Source organism: Erpetoichthys calabaricus, chromosome 16 (genome assembly GCF_900747795.2).
Source record: "Erpetoichthys calabaricus chromosome 16, fErpCal1.3, whole genome shotgun sequence".
In the NCBI taxonomy this organism is placed as follows: Eukaryota; Metazoa; Chordata; class Cladistia; order Polypteriformes; family Polypteridae; genus Erpetoichthys; species Erpetoichthys calabaricus.
Genome location: NC_041409.2, coordinates 51,589,652 through 51,599,894, shown reverse-complemented (window position 1 = coordinate 51,599,894; position 10,243 = coordinate 51,589,652).

Genomic DNA, 10,243 nt, shown 5'->3' with positions numbered 1-10,243 from the left:
TGGAATAAAAAAGGTGTAGAAAATGAGTAGATCTCAGCTCGGAAATGCCAGAATGTGACAAAATGTGTTTAAGAGACCAGGAATTACATTTTGATTTAATTTCACTAACCTACTTGTTACTCGTTTTCATCAACAGGTTTATCATTCCTTGTGGACTGGAAGGAAAGGTGAGCCCTTCTAATGTTTAATAAAAAAAGGGTTTGTCAAAAAGGATAAGTAATGTTTTTTAACTAGCTTGCTAACTAACTATCGTGCTGCTGTAGGAAATTCCAAAAACTAAGAACAAAAAAACGGGGACCAAATTTCAAAGCAAAAGCAGGTCAAAAAATGTCAGGATGACACGGAGGAAATAGTAGTAACAGTAGGACTGGTTGTGGTCATATTGTCCCATGTGTGGTGAAATTCATTTTTGTATGTCTAACCAAAAAGCAGCATGTTGCCATTCTGTGCCCCCCAAGATCAACAAAAAAAGTAACCAGTGAGAGCTGAAAACATGAAATTCCAAGTACTAGCAATTCATATGGCACTTCACCACAAAATAACAAATTGAACTGACGGTAAGATTATTTAAACCAGTGAGCATAATTGTATCGTATTTGAATGGCCACAAGTGAAAAATGTGGAAATTCCAACATTCACGCTAAATCAATCCTCTCTTTAATATTCAAGCATGGCTTTCTCACAAACACATTTATATATTTTTTGTCAAAATTTTCAAAGGCTATAGAAATACACATTGTAAAGCAAGAAAAAGGGTTGAGGCCTGTTTGTGATCCTGTACAATGAAATGAAAAAAAAAAACCAGTAAATTATCTTTTTACAAAGATAAAGTAGACGTCTTTTCTGATGGGAGTCTGTTATTGAACTGCCCAGAATGGCGGACAACACAAGTGACGTCAGAGGTGGAACATCCATCAGTCTTCGGTTCTGCAGGGAGGGGATGAGAGAAGGCATTAGCACACAGTGCCAACCCCTGGTTTGGCGGATACTTACCATCACCAGAGGCCTCAGACAGCCTTCCAAGCACACACAAGTGATTTGACAGACATACAAATGGTGGATTTGCAGAGTACTCAGACTCCTTCACTTTGTCCATGGTTTGTGGTGTTGTAGATTTCATTTAACTTCTGAATTAACCCATGGGATTAATAAAGTTTAGCTAGTCTAATAATTAAATGGGTACGTTTGCCATTTTTTCCCATTAGTCTACACTTAACCCTCCATAGTGACAAAAATGAATATGTTTTCAGAAAGGTTTGCAAATTTATTAAAAAATCAAAAACTAAAATCTTTCATTCCTACAAGTAGTTAAACCTTTAATTCACTACTGTGTGGATGCCGCTTTGGCAGGAATTCCAGCTTCTTGGTTAAGTCTGTACAAGCTTTGCACGATTAGATTGGGTTGTTCAAGCCCATCCATCCTGGCAGATCTTCTCAAGTTCCATTTGATGGGATGAGAAAGGTCTGTAAACTGCCTTCTTCAGGTCTCCCCACACATGTCTTCCATTTCATAACTGTGCCCCAGGGAACACTCAAAGTTTTACAAGTGGTTTTATCCCCTTGTCCTGATCTATGCTTCACCACAATTTGATCACAGATGTCTATGGAGAGCCTGACTCCTGACATGCAGAGTGAATTGTGAGGTCTTTTATACACAGGCACACGTTTGCCTAACTAAATGATGCCCCATCAGTTCAGTTGACCACAGGTGGACTCCAATCAAGTTCTTGACACATCTAATGCAGCAGTTCTATGAATGAGAGATTTCACTTTAAAAAAAAAAAAACATTTCTGAAAAGATGTCTTCATTTAGTCACTTTGATGAACAAAAATAGCAAGTCTATTAATTTAAAATGAAATCTTTAACACTATAAAGTGTGCAGAAAATGAAGGGGTCGGAATGAAACTAATGAATAAATTGACTGAGAAGACTAGATCACATTGGAATGCATACAACATGATCGCATTCCTGTTTTTTTTAATGTATTTACTTTTCAGTATCAGGAGACATTTTAGGGTCTTATCTAATCCCACCACCTGCTCTGTTTGTACTGTATATACTCGCATATACTGTAAGTTGGGTCTTGAAACCTGAAAAATCGATCATAAAATCAGACCCCAACTCATATGCCCGTTCAAAAATGCAACACTTATTTTTTTTTTTTTATTACATCTTCTTGCTCCTGCCAATCTAGGAAATTTCCAAATGTGAATTTCCCCTTGGGATTAATAAAGTATCTATCTATCTATCTATCTATCTATCTATCTATCTATCTATCTATCTATCTATCTATCTATCTAATGTGCTACATTACGGGTTTGAGAAAATCTAGTAAATTAAACATTGATTTTAAATTGATGTTTATGATGTTCTACTTTATTCTCTTAGTTTAATTTGTCATTAAAGTCAACATGTCGACTTTATTCTTGACATACGGACACAGTGAAGAAAAAAAGAAGTATTGTTTTTCTTCTCCATGGCCCTAATATGCTTCCTTACTCAGGTGGGCGTTAGCATATCATAATCTTTTGGACCAATAGCATGAGTTTTCTGCATTCGACTTATACGACCAACATTATAAAATACCGGAAATTATACTGTAAAATCAAATCCCGACTTATCCGTGGGAGAACTTAAACACGAGTATATATGGTACTTAATAATAATAAGTGTTAGTGCTGCATGTAAAATGGTGGTAATCAAAGATCACTTGTTCAGTGGGACTCTCAGAATATGACAAACGCCTTTGCCTAGAATAAGCATTTTTGCTCAAACCCCTCATCACTTAATTTCTTGTAGGAATACAGAGAAGGAAGAGAATGTTATACCCTTATCTGGAACATCTGTTGTGAATCAATGTCTTCTCCCAGTGGAGCCATGCACTGAAGCAGGTGCGTAACTTTTTTTTTCTCTTTTTTTTTTTGTAATGGAGGAGCTTTTTTGAGCTGGCATGAGAATTGATAACATGATAGCCAGACATTTCAGTATGGGATGTGTCCTTTAAGGAAGCTCTTGATATTTTTGAAAAGCTACAAACTAAATACATTACATTTAACTAATGCATTAGTACAGTTGTCTTTACCATTAAAGGTATGCATAATGTTAGTTTCTCTTACTAAGCTAATTTTATATTATTGACATTAATGTCTGTGATTCAGCAGGGGTGGACTTGGAAGTTGTATACTCTGAGATTGTGGGCTTTCCAAAGAGGACTAAAAAAGGTGAATCATTTCACTAAGTCACATTAGACCTGCTCGTTTTTGACAGCCTCACAGGTATGTGTACATCTCACATTAAAACCTCATTATCCAGACTCCAGGTAAGACAGTAATGCTTTTAATGTAGAGGATCGAGAAATATGCATGCAAAGGCAAGCTAAGATCAGAACTGAAAGTCAGTCCTATTTTTCAAACAAACTGGAAACAATCAATAATCAAAAATGAGGCAAGAGATTAGTGCAAAACACCAGGTACTCAAAAGGAATAAAAGGTTTAGAAAGACTTGAGTATAAGTACTATTTGTAAAACTTGGATATCTTGGAGATGTTTGGGATGACCCTTAAACTGCTGTTCTGACAGTGTCACAGGCGCCATGGAATTGTGGGAGACTGCTATGACAGTGTGAGATGCCAAAGACCCCAAAACAGCGGTGCCATAGGCGTTGCAACATAACAGGAAACATCTTTTCTCAATATTCACTAGAAATAAAAACTAAAGAAAAAATTGTGCTCATTGATTTCTAAGAACCCTAGATCAATGCATAGCTTGTATAAATCCATCCTGGAAAAATCCAAAAAACTTAATAAAGGTACAGATCATAACTCTTTTGTCATTTACTTTGTGCCTTTCACTTTACCATTTCGTGGATGTAATGTGTCATTAGAACAGTCTAGACGAGAAAAGGCCATTCTGCCCAACAAAGCAATACAGTCTGAGCCACGTAATTTATTCTAAAATAACATCAGGTTGAGCTTTGAAAGTCCCTAAAGTCTTACTGTCTACCACGCTCTTGGTAGCTTATTCCATGTGCCTGTGGTACTCTTTGTGAAGAAGAACTTCCTAATGTTTCTGTGAAATTTACCCTTACGTTTCCAGCTTAAAGTAAAAGTGTCAATCCACTGCACTAATTCCCTTCATAATTTTAATCACTTCAGTCATGTCACCTCTTAATCTTCTTTTGCTTAAACTGTAAAGGCTCAGCTCTTTAATCTTTCTTCATAATTCATCCCCTGTATCCCTGGAATTAGCCGAGTTATTCTTCTCTGGACGTCCTCTAGCACTGTTATGTCTTTATCGTAGCCTGGAGACCAAAACTGCACCCAGTACTCCAGATGAGGCCTCACCAGTGTATTATAAAGCTTCAGCAGAACCTCCTGTGACTTGTACTCCACACATCAAGGCGCTATATAACCTGACATTCTGTTAGTCTTCTTAATGGCTTCTGAACACTGTCTGGAAGTTGACAGGGTAGAGTCCACTATGACTGCTAAATCCTTCCCATGAGGTGTACTGTCAATTCATACCTCCTGTTGTGTATTCAAACCTAACATTTTTACTTCCTATGTGCAATAATTCTTTACATTTAGCGCTTTTCTCACTACTCAAAGCGCTCTCCACACAGGGAAGACCCGGGAAGCAAACCCACAATCTCCTTACTGCAAAGCAGCAGCACTACCACTGCGCCACATGTGTGGTAATGGATTCCAAAGTACCTGCCAATCCACCTGTCTTGGTATCATCTGCAAACTTACCCAGCTTGTTACTTATGTTCCTATCTAAATCATTTATATACGTTAAAAATAGAAACAGCCCTAGCACATCCCTCTGTGGAACAACACTCTTAACATCGGCCAGTTCTGATGAGGTTCCTCTCACCATCACCTTCTGCTTCCTGTTTCTGAGCCAATTCTGCACCCATCTAAAAACATTACCCTGAACTCCAACCTCTATTAGTTTGATGTCCAAACTTTCATGTGGCACCTTATCAAATGCTTTCTGAAAGTCAAGATTAATAATGTCATATGCTCCGCTTTAATCATATCCTTTTGTTGCTTCCTTGTAGAATTCCAGCATGTTAGTAAAACATGACCTCCCTCTTCTGAACCCATGCTGACTGTTCAGTAAAACTCCTGTACTTACCATGGGCTGCTTAATCTTATCCTTAATAATTCCTTCTATTAATTTTCCTGTGATGCACCTTAGGCTTACTGGACTATCGTTGCTTGGATCTACCCAGTCAGCCCTTTTATATAACAGGATAATAATAATAATAATTCATTACATTTATATGCTGATATTTGCCCTTTCCCAGTCCTTCAGAATTTCACCAGTGTGCAGTGACTTCCTAAAAATGGTCGTTAGAGGTTTATACTCTATCTGTACTCGCTAACCTCCTTAAGAATTAATATTATCTGATTTGTTTGTTTTTATCCTATTTGATCTGAGCAGTACTTCTCCCTCTACAATTTCCAAATCCCTCAGTACCTCCTTAGTAGTCCCATTTACCACTGGGAGGTTATCTACTTGCTTACTTGTGAAGAGAGCGTCTGCTATTTCACTGTCTGTATTTTTAATTCCCCTTTACTATTCCTGATACTCTTCACCTCCTCCTTGACTGTTCTTTTACTACTAAAATACTGAAAGAATCTATTTGGGTCGTCTTTCACCTTATCTGCTATATTCCTCTCCAACTGTCTTTTAGCCTCCCTAATATCCTTCTTAATGGTTGCCCTCATGTTCTCAATAGCCTTGCCATTCACATTGGAGTTATTAGTGTTATATTCCAGATTCACGCTGGTTCCTTTGCAGCCTCTTTTTTTAACTCTTTATTAACCCACTGTTGTTTTTTTTAAACTTCCTATTAATTCCAAATTTAGGTATGTATCTGTCCTGCATTACATGTAAAACATTTTTAAACCTGTTCCACTGCTCCTCGACTGTCTCCACACTCAGAAGCTTATCCCAATCTATCCTCCTTAGACTTTGTTGCATCTGCTCAAAATTTCCCTACCAAAGTTAAACTTGACAATTTTAGTCTTTGCATCCTCACTCTTCGAAAACACTGAGAACTGTATTATTTTATGGTCACTTGACCCTAGTGGTTCAATCACCTCCACACCCTCAATTCTATTCTGATTATTACAAAATACTAAATTTAGACAGGCTTCTCCCCGTGTTGGTGCTTTAGCATAACATGTTAAAAAACTGTCACTCATTACTTCTAAAAACTCCTTCCCTTATGCTTTGCTATTTGCAAGGTTATTCTAGTTAATATGTAATTTATTCCTTCAGGCAGGTTTCTGTTAGTCATATTATCCATAACTTGAGTATTTTTTGCAGGAATAAATGAGACCTAATAGACAAAGAATTTAATGAGTAAAACTGAGCACCACCAGGGGTCACCACAACTCAGAATAATAAACCACAAGAGCTCCAATTCCCATAGATAGCAGGCTATTAATTAGAACTGCAAGGAGGAGATGAACACAGCAGCCTGGTTGGGGTTTATTTGGGTCTAGCAGGATAACATGCATATTTGTCATTTTCTACACTTCACACTTTTCTTTCCATATTAAATTTATTTTTGCAGGAGATTTCTGTGTAGCTGATGCAAGTATGCTGTATGCTTCAGTTTTCCCAGTAAAAAACGAGGTAAATGGGCTTTGACATTTGAACATCCATTTAAGGGTGCAGGTCATCTCTTTATGTGACACAGGGCTGCTGTTTTCTAAAAGCTGTTCAGTACAGCAAGATAGACCACTTTGAAGCTTAGCAGCACCATCTGTCTTATTTTGTGTTTCAACCTGCAAGAAGATTTCCATTGCTTTCAGACAGAAAGGAACCCATGTTGTTTCTCTCAGCCTCTTCCTACTTTCTCTAAGAAAGACATAATGGCAGTATTTGAGCATTGGCTGATTGTTGTCCTCACGATTAGTGCTGTCTCTTAGTCCCAACAACTGATGGAATTACTGTGTTTTTTGTTTTTTTTTTTCTTTTCCGCAGAATTGAAATGTTTGATCATGGAGCTCCGAATGGCCTCTGCTGCACATTTCTACTTAAACAGCAGTCATAGAGATCCTGTGGAGAGCCTGTTCTGAAATCTATGGGACTGGATGATTGGTCTTTACTATTGGTGAATGGAGAAGTTCAGTAGATAATTTGAATTTTACAGTCATGTTTGCTTATAAGACTGCAGATTCCATGATTACTTCCTGTGGAAATAATCTCAATCTCTCTCTCTGTGCTGGTGGCTTTGCTTCATTGTGTTTATGTGTTCTCTTGTTTGTTGATCATTAATTCTTCACTTTCTCTTGTTTGCCCAACACTGACCTGATTTATACAATCTCTGTCTGTATTACAGTAATCAAATCGATTTTCTTCCTGTACTTTCCTATGTAACCCCTCCTTGCTTCCAATGTAGCTCTGAGAGTTCTGCTTCAGCACATTAGTAGCAGCACTGAAGGCTCTTTGAAAGCAGAAGACAAGAACAAAACAATGTTCAACTATTAATTTTATTAAGTTGGGTCTGAGCACTAGGCATGATGTATGTCCATCATATAGTAGATATTCTCATGTGTATACTGGACAGATTTGGAACCATCAGTTACCTTCATGCCTTTGGATTGCTAGAAGAATTGAATTGACTCAGACACAAGAAGCACAGGGTGATGGTGAAGGAACCTTATCAGAATTGGCTGATGTTAAGAGTGTTGTCTAGTAGGGGGCAGTGCTATGGCCGCTGCTATTTTTAATATATATAAATGATTCAGATAAAAATAGAAGTAACAAGCTGGTTCAGTTTGTAGATGATACCAAGACAGATTGATTGGCGGATAATCTCAAATCCGTTGAATCATTACAGAGGAACCTGGACAGCATACAGACTTAGATACGTATCTGTCAGATGAAATTTAATGTCAGTAAATATAAAGTATTACATGTCCAAAGTAAAAATGTGAGGTTTGAACACACTATGTATCAATCCCCATGGGTCTTGTTACCTTGGTGAAAGTGGCTCGATGTTCTTTAACTTTGCAAAAGGTCAGGGACTGTGGATCGTTGGATACTGGTTCCAGTTCCCTGAGCTGCATCATTGGACTTGGTACTTCAATACTGGTGGTGCGGTGATGGAGATTTATCACATCCTCATGGGCAGACGCTGGAGGCTCCTACAGTACTGTAGGGTCTACAGAAGTACCCAGTTTGTGAATTCTGACCACAGACTTGTTGTAGCTACTCTGAAGATCCTGCTTTGGTCCAGTAGGCTACCACCTACTAAGAGAATGAGGCCGGATCTGGCCAAACTCCCAAGATCAGGCTGTTTTTAATGAGTTTGCATGCAGTTTGTGTGAAGAACTTACAGACCTGGGTGCGACTGATGATTCTAATGTGATGTGGGCGACCTTCTGTGACAAGACCTAAAGGTTGCTAAGGGTTGTGTTGGTGTTACCGGTGTTCTCAGAAGGAGGTGTTTCATCTCACAGGGCATCCTGGATATTATCAAGAGAAGTCGCTGCAGATGGCTTGATGGCAACTCTGGTGTGTACTGGGAACTGAGGAGGACGGCTGTAAGGGTTCTGACAGCAGATAAAGGGGTGTTTGTTAGAGGAATCTGTGAGCAAGTGACACACCATCTATGGTCTAATGACCTATGTCCTGGAATACTCCAGTGTACGCCATCAAGTGCTTTGATAAAGGTTCTGCAGGATGGAGTCAGCAGCGGGGGAACGAGACACAGCAAAACAATGGACTGAAAGGTATAGTAAGAGCAGAGATGTGCGGTTTGATAAAACTGTTTGGTTTCAGTGCTGGACCTTTGAAAGATTTTCTGTAAGAATTTATTTCATTTTAAAATTCCCTTTTTTAATTTTACAATTATCTGAATTTGTAAGACAAAAATTTCAGAAAAACCTGTGGATGATCTTTCTGTAACACTGGCCTGCTTTCATGTACTACTAGACTAAAAGGACAAAATACAAGTATGGCTCCCTAATGGCTTTAAGTGAAAACTTGAAGAGGATGAATTAATGCCTGGCTCATCTCAGAACAAAGAATGCACAGAAGGCAAACAAAAGAAAAACTAAAGTGTACATTTTGCAGTTTGTAACTTTAAATAGATGTCATGATTGTATCCACATTGCCTTTGATCAATTCTTAATGAAATTTTTAAACTGTAGGTTTGGCAAGTACATTTCAAATACTTTGTTTTAGAGACTTGATTGTTTTTTATGAATTAATTCCCCTACTGTTTTCTCATGAAAATGTAACTGTACTTATACAGTACCCCATGTGTATAGCCTTCTTTGCTTCGGACTTCTGTGTCAAGTATAGAGACTTGCTAGCTCTGAACCAGCCGGCCAGACATTAGTCTTCAGACCTGAGCTACAGCTGTGCCAGTCGCCAAAGCAGGTGCCCACTCACTGCGCCGCTGTGTATTGAAGGCCTACCTCCTCAGCCGCTAATCCCTGTGTGAACATGGCGATCACTCACACCAAGTGCTCTTTAAACACTGTACTTTGACTCAGTCAAACAATATAAAATGCATAATATTAAAAAGCAAAATTAATAATACACAGTAAGCAAAAGTAGCAAATGTATTGGAAAACAATCTTCACAATAGATACTGTAAAGGCACAGATGATGGTGAAGATGAGTCTTTTTCAAGGCTGGGTGATTTTTGTTCAGTCCACAGTGGTCTTGTCTAGGTGAGGATCTTCTCTCTCCTGTTCATCTTTGTCTTAGTTTTGCAGTAGGCATACACCCCACTTAAGAGGAACTTCATGTTGATTTAACAATAATTACGTGAGTAATCAATTATCATGTACAACACAGCTGTGTTTTCTTTCCCAGGTGAATGTCCCATCTGACCCTTCTCACCCCAGTCTGATAAGTTAACGTTGTTTTCACAGATTCCAATGAAAAAAAATGAAGCAAAAAATAAAGTTTCACATTGATAACGATCCAACGTTTAAGTCAGATACCTAAAGGTTGGCACTAGTAACATTTAAAAGATGCAAAATATGTAAAGATCAGTTAAAATTGTGGCTTGTTCGAGCATTTAGGTATGTTTGAGATAAAGATTTCAAGTTTAAAGGGATGCCTAGCAGTTGTGGGATTCTGGTTTGTTTGAGAGAGGAGGTCCACTAGGCTTTGTTTGAAGTTCAGGTCCTGAGTGTTCACTGTTTAAGGCCGGCCATACACACCGTGCAATTTTGAGAAATCATATTCTAGCGACTACTCCCAC